Raw genomic sequence first — 13,704 nt, forward strand, 5'->3', positions numbered from 1 at the left:
CATGTTGGTTGAATAGCATGTCTTCTCTGGAACCCTATCTTTCTTCTAAGATCAAGGGCCCTGGAAGTAGATTTTTCCACCTCCTCTGAAGATGCGATTTAGGATCCAGTTCTTGCTTGTTTTTTAAAGTTCTCAGTGTCATTGTTATAATCATGAAATATCAAAAATAAGCAACAGGCAGATTGTACTGTATAATCTGTAGCCTTCTAACTTTATAGATTTCATATGGATAGAAAAAAATGAAATGAAACACATCGTTTTAACAATGGATGTTTCTGTTTGATGTGATTATGAATAATTGGATCTTCCTGCTTTTATTTCCAGATTCCTAGAGTGAACATGTATTCTATGGTATAATATATGGGGATGTGGGAATAAAAATATGGGACAAATATTTTCAGAAGGTTTTGGTTGAGGGAGAGTAGGGTGGAGAGAACCCACAAAGATAAGAGTAGTTAGTTACTTTTTCCGCTGAGAATGAGGCCTCCCAACCCTGAGGGAACTCTCCGACCCCACCCTGTACTTTTCATAGCCAGCTTTTTCGAAGGCCTTTGTGCTAGTTAGGGACTAGCATAGCTAGCACAGAGAAGTAAGTTTGTAACAGATTTCTATTATTAGTTTATCTTTGCCGAGTCTCATTTGATTGACAAGGAGTTCTCCACCCAGAAATTCTGATTTATTTTGGCAGTTGGAAGAGGATTTTTTGGAGTGCTTGTTATCTAAAAAAAGTAAGGCTGGGGAACCTGCCTTTCCCCTCCTTCCATTAAAAAAACAAACAACAACAACAAAAAAACCTGTTTGGATTGGTCCTAGTAAGCGTGCCTAATCTAGGGATTAGTCAGCAAGCATGACCAGAGGGCTAGTTTTTTTAATGTTACCAAGTCTATTACTTAACCACAGATGTTCTTCCATTGTCAGGGTTGAATGGTGGAAACGAGTGCTGACACTTGAATAAACCCATATTCTTTAGATCTTTATGTTGTGCAGTTTTTTGAAAGTATTTAATCACAAAAATTTAAACAGTCTCACAGTGCCAATTAAACTATGAATTTTTAAAATTTTTATTAAAAATGATGGGGGCGACACTGATTAATAAAATCAAATACGTTTCAAGTGTACAGTTCAGCAGTATGTGGTATATATATTGCAGTGTGTGTTCACCTCCCAAAGTTAGATTTCTTTATGTCACCAAATATTTGACCCCCTTCCCTGTATACCTCCCCTTTCCCCCACTTCCTCTGGTCACCACTAATCCACAGTCTGTGTCCATCAGTCTCTGTTTGTTTTTTGTCATGTTATATAGGTTTTTAAAAGTTAACTTTTTTTTTTTTTTTTAACGCCTACAGCACTTGGTATTCCTAGGTTGTCTCCCATCCAAGTACTAACCAGGCCCGACCCTGCTTAGCTTCGAGATCAGACGCCATCTGGTACATTCAGGGTGGCATGGCTGTAGACAAAAGTTAACTTTTATCATTATAAAAATTATAGATGCTTATTGTAAGATACTTTAAAAACATAAGTACAAAGGAAAAAATATAACTCATCATTTTATTATCCATAGGTTAACCATGGTTGACATTTTGGTTCTGTTTCATTTTAATCTTTTAAACAATTATATATACATATATACTCTGAGTATATTTCTCTAAACATTATGTTCTGGCCTTTTCTTGTGGTATTTCTGATTGACTTTTTCTGTATTTCAGAAGGAACTTCCTGAAGCTAGTGAGTAGTAGTATTTATGGTTGGCATGGGTGCAAATACCTTTTTATTTTATGGTGGCTGCCTTAAGTATTAGACTTCTTATAAACCCTTGAGATAGATGTGTTAATTGTGATATTCTTTGCTGCTATACTCAAATTGATAGATTATTAGAGCTGGCAGGAACTTAGATCATGGAGTCTAGTCTTTTAATTAGAGAAATGGAAAAAAATAAGCCAGAGGAGTCACCATTTCCTTAATGCCATTAAATTATTCAATGGTCTAAACATATTATCATAGGAAACAGCTGTTACCTGTCTCTTTTGCAGGTTGAGAATTTAATCAATTTTTGAAAGAACCAGGTTGTGTTTTTTTACATGCTCAAGTAGGGAGGAAAAAGTCAAACCAGTGGTTTTATCATTGAATTGACAAAACCAATTTATTAATTGCATTTTTTAAACACCAGTTGATTGATTTAATGGCATGTGTGAGTGGTCACCATTATCTTTATTTCCTCACATATTTGTGCATAAGTTATTGATATGTTGCTGACAATGCCTGCTTATTTGAGGAGTCAAAGTAATTTTTTTGCTTTGCAGTTAAAATGATCACTATTTCAGGGACCATAGTTTTCAGTATAGATAGTAAATTGGTCTTTGAAGTTTTGATTTTTAAAGAATTTCACACGCAATACTAACACCTTTCATTTGGCTATGAAAAGCAATAGCTTGTTCAGAGCATTTTTAGTTTATTTGAGAAAAAAATGTCATGACTGTGTTTTTTTTTTTTTTTTTTTTAAAACAAAGTGATGCCCTGAGAGATTAGCTAGAAAAATGAAATGGGATTGTTGACAGTTTCCCTTTCACCTTGAGAAGAACTTGGGGGTTTGGTTGCGAACAACACTGGCTTTGTTGACCCTGAAGTGTGGGCAGCTAGGGCCTGTGAATGTGGCATTTACAGTAGTTCACCATCCCGCTGCCGTGGAAAGTTCTGTCTGAAACAGCCAGAGGTGCTCTTAGCAGGGCCTGCTTCCTGTGTGAGTACCTATTGTGGAGCCCTCCACTGAATGGGAGGTTTGTGAGAAGTGGTTTCCCACCAGCACACAATGCCGCCTCTCGGCAATGTAAATACACATTCCTCTCCGGGTCAGGCTAACTGTGACTGGCCAGAACGCCCTTGCAAAGAAAGAGATTTGGGAGTTCCATTTATTTATAGTGGCCAGTGGAAAATTAATATGCCTGTTAAATCTATTTTTAAAAATAAAGGAAGGTCTCTTAACATTTGCTGAATGCAAATCAATTAGCTGTGGCATATTCTGATTTTGCTAATTTCTTGCTCTAGGAAATGAATTTCACCGTCATACTAATTGTTCTGTCTGTATTTGACACTTGAGATTCTTGTTTTAAGAGCTCTCCTTATGCCTCAGAACACTCTTTTTGGGTTCTTTCACGAACGATGCAATAGGCTATGGCAAAAGAAAATAAATTAGTGACCCTAGAAAATACTAGATTTAAATCATCTTCAGATTTAGAATAGGCTCATTGAGCAGTAGCGAAGGTCTGGAAATCAGATCAGATAAGATTCTTACTGAGGAATGGCAACCCAAAATTATTTGTTTTTATTTCCTTGGTGTTGATCATTTGCTTTGAATTCAGGGCAGGAATCTGATTACAGGAGAGGTCCCTATCTAATGGGCCTGGATTTACTGGAGTGAGATCATACTCTGTCCCTAAAAGGGCGTTCGAAGCCCCACCAGGGGCTTACCTGGCCCTCAACCCCTCAACACTCATATTCTTATCCCTCTAGCGTGCTGCTCTTACCTCCCTCATATTTTGCCAAATGAATTTGTTTCACCAAGGTGCTTTATAGAGTGTGACATAAAATCCTGGATAGAGAAATCCATGCTAGAACTTGGATACTTTTTCATTTGGATTGATCTGTTCTTTTTTCAGATTCTGTCAGGTGAATTGTAGATATACAGATTTTAAAGTAGGGACAGCAATCTTTGTCTACTAGAGAGTGAATTTAAACTTTTCTTATATTTTTACATCCAAGCTGCTTGGTTTGTGGTGTAGTGATTCTCAGTGTGATGTCGGGTCGGGGCGGCGGGTGGGGGTTGGGGGGAGATTCTTGGGTATTCCTGAGACCTTTTTGTGGGGCTCATGAGTTCATACTTATTAATAATCTTAAAATGTTATTTGTCTTTTCATTCTTATGTTTCAGAGTTCTTCAGTAAGAATATCCGAAGATTATTTTTTGTCTTTTGTGCTTTCCCATAGGAGAAATAAGAAAATGAATTGGAGAATATGCCTTTTTGTAGCAGTTGAAGTTTAAATCTAGTTTTCTGGAAAGATTTTAAAGCTTGTTAATGGACTCCTTAAATTTAGAATTTGTATGATTTCAGCATAGAAGAGTGTCTTACACAGATCAGAAGCTAAAAAAGTATTCATTAAGTAAATATATCAACCCCCTTACATTTTTCTTAATAAGTTATATTAGTGTAATTATGATACCATCAATATTCACAGGGAGTGTTTAGAATATAGGCAAGTAACCATGCTTTCACACATTTAGATTTATCCATTTGCACAAAAAACCATGTATGCATCAATTATCATTTTTATCTATTAAAATAAATCTTAATGAGTTTATTTTCCTTGAAAAATTTTTTCAAAAGAATTTTTCATTTTTGTGTTTTCAAAAATGTAAGCTGAATTAGTAATGTGGTTCCATCTATATCTCATTAAAATTTTATTGTGACGGGCTTATATGAAACAGTAATTAGATATCGCCTTACATAAGGTGTCTTTGCACCTGTTAATTTGTTTATTTATAACTGTTGTCATTTCATATGAATTTTCTGTTTCAGTACCTTATAAGCTCTAAGGAACACCTGGTATTTGCCTTGGGTTCAGTCACATTAAGTAAAATACAAAGCTGCTTATGAGAATGTCATCAGTTGTAATTCTTCAAGAAATAACTATTCAAAAACATGCTTATAAACTGATTTTCATGTATCATACACTATTCTCATTGACTCCCATTCTCATATTTTTTGAGGAAAATATTTGAACTAATATCTAAAATTAATAATATGTCAGAAATCTTTGAAATACATATTTTAGTATAAATTGGATAAAACATCAGTGATGCTTAATGGTACAGATTGTTTGCCTTAAAACAAGTGTTTTATAACATCTATTCTGCTAAATGAAACTGAATTTCTAAAATAAACATGACTGAATTCTGTATGAGTTGATTAAAGAAACAATTTCAGTATCCTCCTGGCTAATCAGAAATGGAGGCAGGGGATATGTTTGGAAGACAAATTTATCTTCTGGAACACTTAAAACTAGAAAAGAGGCCACAGCTGGGAAACCAAATTTAGACACTGAGGCTTATCTCAGATGAAAGGTTTCATAGAGCATGGAGGTTTGTTGACTTTGTGTGGTTTCCTCAGAAGTGTCCAACGTGGATTCTGTTTTATTTATCAGGTATAACATTTCACTGTAATGCTGTTTAATCTCATGCTTTTATTTCTAGAATCCTAGAATTTTAGTACAGTGTCTAACACATAGTGGTGTTCGGTAAATATTTGTTAAAATAATGCGTGATTATTTTATTCAGGTCTTTTTGTTTGATGTTATTTTAGAAGGTACCTTTCAGCTAAGTCCTTCTGAGATACTGAAAATAATAGAATCTTGAAACCCTTCATATCAAAGACCTTGTTCTAACAGTCTCATCAGTCACATGCTAAGCTGCCCTCCTTTGTGAAGTAATTTTGCTTTTGTGTCTCACCGAAAACTCACAGTTGTTGCCTTTGTGTAAGAAGGGAAAGGGGAACTGGCTGAAGGGAAATGTACTTTCATTGGGTGTCTTTGAAAGTTACCTTTTGAATTTTGTTCCATGTGTTCGTTTTATCTGATTTTTAAAAACTCACTAACCTATGCATTTTTCATGAGCTCTTCCACTTCGGTGTTTTGTTGCCAGATGTTTAGATGTCATAACTAGCTCACTAAGAGCATTGACTTCTTGCCATCACTTTCCGAGACTCCTTGGCCAAATTACTTCTCTCCACCTTAGTTGCTACATCTGTGAAGGGGACACTGCCTACTTCACATGACTGTCGTGGGGCTGGGTGACAGTGTGCGGGTGCCTCATACAGTGCCCTTGCCCACCAGGCCCATCCAGCAGCTTCGGAGCTCTTCCTCTAAAACTTTCCCAGGAAGCAGTCAGTTTGGTGCTTGTAACACATTTTTACCCCAATAAAGGGGTATTACGTGTGGCTTTTAGGTACCCGACTGGTTGCACAAATGAGAATTTAATTTGTAATAGACCTCTAAAAACAGTAATAATAAAATCCAATTTAGATCTTACTAACAGGGAATCTAGAAGTCAAATGTTAAAGCACCCTATTACAGATGAAGAGACAAGACAGCCTAGGGAGGAATGAATGCCTTGAACCACAGCCCTGACAAGCAGTGGGGCCTGTCCCAACGCCGTGGGGGTTGCAGGCAGGTGGTAATGTTGGAAGGTTGGTGCTGGGAAAGAGAACATGTCTTCTGACTTTCCATCTCTTTTCTTTCTGTCCTTGCAGCTTGGAGGTAGACTGGTAGGATGGAGGGACGTCTGGACCTGGAGGGGGCTTTAGAAGTGAACTTTTCCATTCTAGGACTATAGTTTTCTAGACCTTTTCTTTAACATAAAGCCATACAATTCTAAATTTCACTGAAACACATATTTTCAGTTATTGTCATCCTTAGGTAGATAAAGTATGTGGCAAAGTTAGTTTGGATATCTGTGAAAATAAAGGCTTATAGCTTTGGAACATTTCCTTATAGATGCTAGACTTTTATCCTTGGGTCTCAGTGAGGGATGCAAGATTTATCGTGCTGAGTGTACTTAGAGTCTAGGTGTTCTAATAAAACTGTAATCACATCTGCAAACTTCTTTAAATGCCATTTAAAAACAATGAACAAAGCAAATGAACCTTTGGTGGGTAAACTTTTTTCATTGATAAGGCTCCCTTCCCCTTTTAGTTAATAGTATGTGCAAAACTGAGCTGTTATTTGTGTATGTGTATGTAGATCTGAGGTCCAGGGATTGTGTATATACAGCGATGTAATTTTTTTCCTTTAGTTTTTATATTTCCTTAAGATTTGGGGTATATTGGGAGCTATGGAAGCAACCTCTGTATATTCATGGAGAATTATAAAAGCAGTCTCAGATTACATATAATGTTTATATATAATCCTTGGATATGTGCCCTCCCCTCTCCCCCCAAATATAGTACTTTACTAATATAATAGTTTTGAGTTCAGGCATGACTATGCTTTTCTATTTAAGGAAAGTCAAAAAATGAAAAAAGCATAGATGCTTTTTAAAAAAAGTATAACAGGGAATAAGTATAACAGTCAATAATGTAGTAATAGATGCTTTTAAAAAAAACTATAACAGGGAATAAGTATAACAGTCAGTAATGTAGTAAGTAACTATGGTGCCAGATGCATACAAGACTTACCAGGGTGGTCACTCCGTAAGGTATATAAATGTCTAATCACTGTGCTGTACACCCGAAACTAATATATTGTATGTCAACTAGAATTGAAAAAGCAGCTATGGATTCTGGAAGGCAAGGCCTTATACATTAGGCTACTTGGCATTCCTCCTTGCTCTCTGGAGCACAATGAGCAATTCTGTTTTTATTTGATGCTTTAACCATTCATCATTATTTTAATCCAGAGTGGTAGTGGTGGTGGTGGTGTTTTTAATCTAAAAAACTCAATTTCACAGGATTTCTCTGGATTTAAATATTGCCACCTAACTCTCCCATATATATAATTGGATGCAAACAAGCAAGAATGTTTTTAAGGTTAAGAACTCTTTCAGACAACTGTGATTTAACTTCACTAATGAACCCATATCAGACAAGACATTTCAGACTATTTGTGCCTCAACCAAACAGCTGGGTGCATACCTGCAGGTACTGCTCATGTCTCAAGAGGTTTTTCTGCATGAACAGCTATCACCACTCAGTCTTTCATTCAAGTGGCAAGCCATGGCAAGAGTCTTTCTTCCAGCTGTATAGAACTCAGCTGTAAAATTAGATTTCATTGGCATAAAAACATAGTGATTGCCAGCACTATTTGTTCAGTGCATTCTTTTTTCCCCCAACATTTTACTTAGATTCTTCCTCTCTCATGCAGAAGGCTCAGGTTATATTCAGACATGTAATAGAAATTAACAAACAGGTTTTTATTGTTTGAGTAAACCCCTTTTTAAAAAGAGTTTAAACTTTAATCTGTATTAAGTAAACATGGTAGGCAGTGGTGTTTGAAATCTAGTTTGTTAACAGCAGAAAGGAAACTTAAAGGCATCTATAATTTTGTCATTTTGTAAAAAAAAAAAAAAAAAAATTAATGGCTCAAGTTCAGAAAGTTCAGAGTTCATTTTTGGCAAACCCCTGATTAGAACTCAGATTTTCCAATACTGCATCTTGGGGTCTCTCGACTATACTCTAGTGCTTTTTTTTTTTTTTAAGCTGTAATACAGTGGTCCTTTGAGCTGTTTTTAGTGGAGGAGCTGTGAAAAAAATCTAATAAAAATCTTTAGTCCTTCTCCATATTCTTTTTTTGCACACCTTAATTTGTTTTTCAAAAAAGCAAAGGTGAGTGTTTGTACCAAAAGTACCTTTCCTCATGGTTATCCAAAGTGTGTGGGGAAGGGTGAGTGCAAGGGAAAGCACCAATGGCAATGCCCCACATCAGGTTCATAAATGGTTATGCTAATTCCACATGGTCAGAGCCTGGGCCACAGGCATTGGGTTAGTGTTACTTGGAAGGGAAAGAAAAGCTCTACTCTCACAGTAGCAGGGATGTGGCAAAAATAGTCAGACGTGTTGATGGAGTAGCAGATTTTTCTCAATTTCAGGTGTAAAGAAGATGCACAGTACACAGTATTTCTATCTTAATTTTTTTTTCTATTGATGCTGTTGGTGTTTCCACAGTTATTATCAGAAAGCTGTTTTTAGTTTTCCTCAGAAGGCTGGAAATGACAACTGTTTTCAGAGTTTCTAGGTCTTGATAGATAAGTCAAGGGGTTTACCTTTCAAAACCTGCACACAGCAGAAAGGATAGAGATTTTCGTGTTGAGGAAAATAAGATAGCAAATGATACTTTGACCTCTCATTAGTTGTAGGAATGTTTGTAACTGACTTTTTTTCTTGTCTTCACTCTTCCCCTCTCTTTACATACCTCGCTTTCCCTCCCTTTTTGTCTTTCCAAACCTTGCTAATAAAGCTTAGAAATAAAGACTACACATTAATTAGGGAGTTATCAGTCCTTGTGACTGATGACATGAATACATAAAGGTTACCTGAATGAGGGCAAGTTCAAGAAGTTTTTCTGTTTCTTTTTTTCTGTGCTATATGATTCTCTGTTCAACTTTGACTTTCTAGATTTTTCTTTTTTACAACAGCTAAGGCACAGACAAGTGTAAATCAGCTGCACAAATGTTTGTCATAATAGTTTTATTAGGCTTAGGTTTTATATTAGAAGTGATTTAGAAACATAATCACTCATAAAGTATTAGCTGTCTGCTAGTTTTAAAAAGGGAATGCAGTAATTTCTTAGTAACCTCTCAAACCCCTCTACCGCAAACAACACAGCAAGACAAAACCTCTGTTTTCTATGATTCAGTAAGTTTGTCAGATTGTCATTTTGACTACAGATGGGATTTTTCTTACCTTATTGGGTCAGGAAAATAGTTTCTTTATTACTATATACAAATGGCCAGAACATTTCTCTGATATGTTTGTGACCATTTTCTGAAGCCTGGCTCACAATAGATTTTCACTGTTAGAAGTCACCTGATAGTTTTAATAGAAAAGGAAGTTTTCTTGAAGTATGAATCAAGCTCTGATTTTACTAAAGTGCCCATGACAGTGTTTTTTCTTAGGCTACAGAACAAGCATATAGCAAGCAAAATGTTTTGATGCTGTTTAGGTTATATCAATTTTTAGTAGCAAATAAATATGTATAGGATCTTATTAAAATTTGAAGCATAAAAAAGCTTTATGGAATTAGTTAACTTTAGTGGCACAAATTCTGAAGATGATTTATTAATATTTATTAGCTTTTTCATTTACTTAATTGCATTATATGTCTCTGTAATTAATGATTTCCCATCAGGTTCCCATTCAAGGAACTCATTTGGTTTCAGCAAATGCATTTTGAAGAATGGAAGTAAAAAGTTAAAATTTCATGCACATTCTTATTAGTTCCCTTACCACATCTACTTCCTTGGGATAGTCTAGAAGTGAGTCAGAAGTCACCTTAGGGTGCGTGCAAATGAAGTGAGCTTGGGAGCCTGTGTCTCGGCCCTTACTTGAGACTTAGGCAGTCAGTCATCTTCTCCTCTAGCCTGGCCAGCTCTTTTGGGTCTGATGGGGTTATGCTTTGTTCTTTTTAGTGTTGTTACGTTTTTCTCTTGTCATCTGAAACTAATTTGCGTACTGTACTGCTAACTCACATCTTGAATTAATGTAAGGAAATTTGGGTCATCGGCCCACGGAGTGAGGACCAGGACATTTTGTTACTAATTTGAAGGCCAGTTTCACAGACATAAAACCTTCCCAACGGTGATTAGGACTTTAGTTTTTTAAGTTAGAAATTCTTCCTAGTATATAATTGCTTTCTCTGGCCCTTGGAAATGGATCTGTGGTTCTCTCCTGAGAATCAGGTTTTTCATGACTTTGGCCAGTATGTTTCTTAATATAGGCTGGGGCCAAAATACCATGGAAAACCTTTTCAGACTTGGAGTGGGGGAAGGAAAGTAAGAAGAAAGTTGCCCAGAGTAATGTAAAAACTGAAAATCCTTTTTAATATTCATTTAATGTAAGGTGTTTTTTAAAAGCTTTGGGGGCATATTTGGATGGAATTAAATGTCTTACTAACAGTGAGCATCTGTTCATTTTGTTTTTCAGAATGCCCAGCTCCCTCTCTTGCTATTAGTGCAGGGTTCATTTGGTAATGCTGGACCTTGCTTTCAGGTAATGAAGGTAACAAATGACTTGATTTCTTAGGAGGAGTGAGGGAGTTAACCACAAGTGTTCACGTGGCATCCTTGTCCTGTCAGTCTAAGGAACAGAACTGGCTGGGCATGAAGCACTTGTGGTTTTAGTGTTAGAATATGTGGTTAAGGGGAGAGGCCGTGATGGCCTGTGGTTGTTACCAAGTTCTTTGAAATGGAGGTTTGGGTAAGAACAAAATAAAAGAATAGGAGCAAAATCTTGGAGCTCAGTGTGAAAAAAAAAAAAGAAAAAGTTTAGAGAATTAGAAAAAGCCTTATAGTAGAGATAATCTATTTTATATTTGTTATAATTAGTTTCACAGTGCTTTTATTCTCCATTTGTAAAATGTTAGTGGTTTAAAGAATGGATTCATTCATTGCAAGAACTCTGTTGTGTGCGAGGGGGCCAGTAGGGATGTGGTGCAGCCTTGAATAAAATGCATGAGTTCTGTGATAGATTTGGTCAGCTCAGATACACATCTGTCCATGGGAGAAGGAACCCAGCCCAGGAGAATGAGTGTTTTGTCAGGGTGGTTTCTCAAGAGGCTTTCTGACCGAAATGAAAAACAGTTGTAGCTCAGTTATCCAGGGATTGCACATCTGCGCCTCCCCTCTCCCCCGCACCCCCCCACCTTTATTTTTCCTCAGAGCTGGTAAGTCAGCAGGTAGTCAAAGAAAGTGGAGCAAGACACATGGGGAGCCTCCGATACCCCACAGAGAGCGTTTCTCTCTCTCTGTGTACACAACTAACAATCTGATTTCCCCTCCCAAGGAAGATGTAAGAGCCAATTTAGGATATGGCCCTCAGATTTGAGGGGTGTGGTGTGGTAATGCCTAATGAGGAGGTGAGAAAAAACATAAAATTGAACATAGGAACTCCAATTCGGGGTGAATTTTTCTGGACATGTAAGGTCAACATGCTTCAATAACTCCCTAGTATCCTACCTTGGGACTGAACATAGTTTTGTAAACAGTGACCCTACATCCCTAAGGAAAAATAATTTTTGGCTAGCTTGCTCTTTAATGAAATAAGAAAATGTGTAATTTCCATCCATAGTCATTACAAATGAAGTACAGTGTTGGTCCTTAAGAGTTAAGTATTTGGATAGTAAGCTTTTCACGTTGATTGCTTCATCTTTTAATTTCATCTAAAAAGGTTTGCCAGCTCTTAGGTATGTCACATTCTGTAGGTGTGGTTTTTTTTTTTTTTCTTTTTTAAAAGCAGTAGGGTTGAGGCACATCTGTTGAAATGAATACATGTGTCGTTTGGGCTGGATTACCAGTCAAAACAGAGGAGACTCACTTTTGCGGGGGGCTGTCACCGTTCAATGATTGGTGCATGCCTTCCCAAGTCTCCTGGTTTGACCCAATCTTCCTTAACTATCAGTGTGGTGTTCCCAATTTACAACTTGAATATTTGACTTTTCGTTTGTGTTGGGATAACTAACTACTTCTTCTCCCCTCATCACTAGGGAGTAACCAAAAAGGTACTACTATGTATCCTAAGTTTTATGCTTTGCATCCATGATTATCATTCTTTCATAATTTTTTCTGCCTTTTCCGTTATCCTTTCTATAGTCTCTGGCACAAAATTGTTTCTGTTGCATGATCATTGAAGGACAGGTTGGCAGGCAGTGTCTTCTTAATAGCTGGACATTGTCTTTTTCTATAGGTCCCTTACATTACAGGCAAATGAAAGTATCCTCTGTATGTGAGTGGAGTGTAGAAATGGGTATTTAAACATTGTCAGCTATGTGAACCACCTCATCTAGAGGAATCTCTTACTTGCATTTAGTAAGGATAAGTCTGGTTTACCTTTGATGAAACTCTACCGGCTTTGAAAACAGTCCTTGGATTTTAGCAAGCCGTTGACCAAGGAGAAAGAGGGTCAACAGCTTTGCTTATGAGAAGTGAGACTCACGGCAGAGTTCACAGTGGCTTTTATTTGCTTGATTCATGCTTTCATTTTCTCCATGATTAAAGGTCTGGTGGTTGAGTTGAGGCGTTAGGAGTGTATGATGTTTATAATTTCCTACTTATAAACATCTAAGGAGCGATTGTACATATAGTTGACTTTTTAAAAATGACAGTTCCCCTGTCTTCTCCCCTGCTACCCTCCCAGTAATCTGCAATGACTTCTGTATATCTATGAGGTAGATAACCATCGTCTAGTAGAGAAAAAAAATAGGAATTCAGGCATTTTTTTTTTCCTTTATGGCATAACTGCATTACCCAAAGTTGCCTATATAGTTTTCGGAAGCAAATAGTTAGCTCTTTGTGCCAGGAGACTTGGTTTTTTTGGCGGTTTTTGCAACTCCATGAAGGTTCCTTTACTCTCCCATCCTACCTCTCTAAGACCTTTATGGGCATAGGGGCCTATGTCCTTATCCTACACTTGGGGAACCTGTAGTTTAACTCCCTAATTTTGACTAGACACCTGTGCTTAAGAGTGCTACCTAGAGGGGCTAGATTGCTTTGTCTTGTTAATAGCAAGTCCCATTGTTTAACAGGATGCCAACCAGAAGGTTTTTTAAATTGGAATTGTCAGCGTTAGACATGTTAGTGTTGAAACAGTCTTTGGTATTAGGGAAAGGGAGGGGACCAGGAATACCTGAAATTTATACCAGATGACAGTTATCTCCTCCTATCCAGTACCTGTGGTTCCCCCTCCCTCTAAGAAACAGTGAGAAATAGGACAAAATAGCATTGTCAATTGAATTTGAATCTCATACCGCAATATTGGAAACTTTAGTTAGCTGGATTGGATCTTGTGAAGCATAAATAGCTTCATCTCAAAGCGAGTTCAGACTACGGACCTCCGTCCCAGCCCCGCCCACCCCCCGTCCTCAGTCTTGTGTCATTATTTACTGTCGTCTGGACTAATGGAAAGACCTAGAGGCTGAAAGAACCTAGATCTAGGCCCTGAAGTTAGTT

General features: G+C 37.1%; 1 protein-coding gene and 1 pseudogene across 4 annotated transcripts in view; one reads left to right on the forward strand and one right to left on the reverse strand.

Annotated features, from left to right (window-relative positions):
* Window positions 1-13,704, forward strand: part of FNDC3B (fibronectin type III domain containing 3B) — a 295,959-nt gene that overhangs the window by 46,565 nt on the left and 235,690 nt on the right. The gene's annotated exons all lie outside the window — the stretch shown is intronic.
* Window positions 1,338-1,455, reverse strand: LOC112479042 (annotated as a pseudogene).

The sequence above is a fragment of the Pteropus alecto genome, unplaced genomic scaffold (genome assembly GCF_000325575.1).
Source record: "Pteropus alecto unplaced genomic scaffold, ASM32557v1 scaffold33, whole genome shotgun sequence".
Lineage (NCBI taxonomy): Eukaryota > Metazoa > Chordata > Mammalia > Chiroptera > Pteropodidae > Pteropus > Pteropus alecto.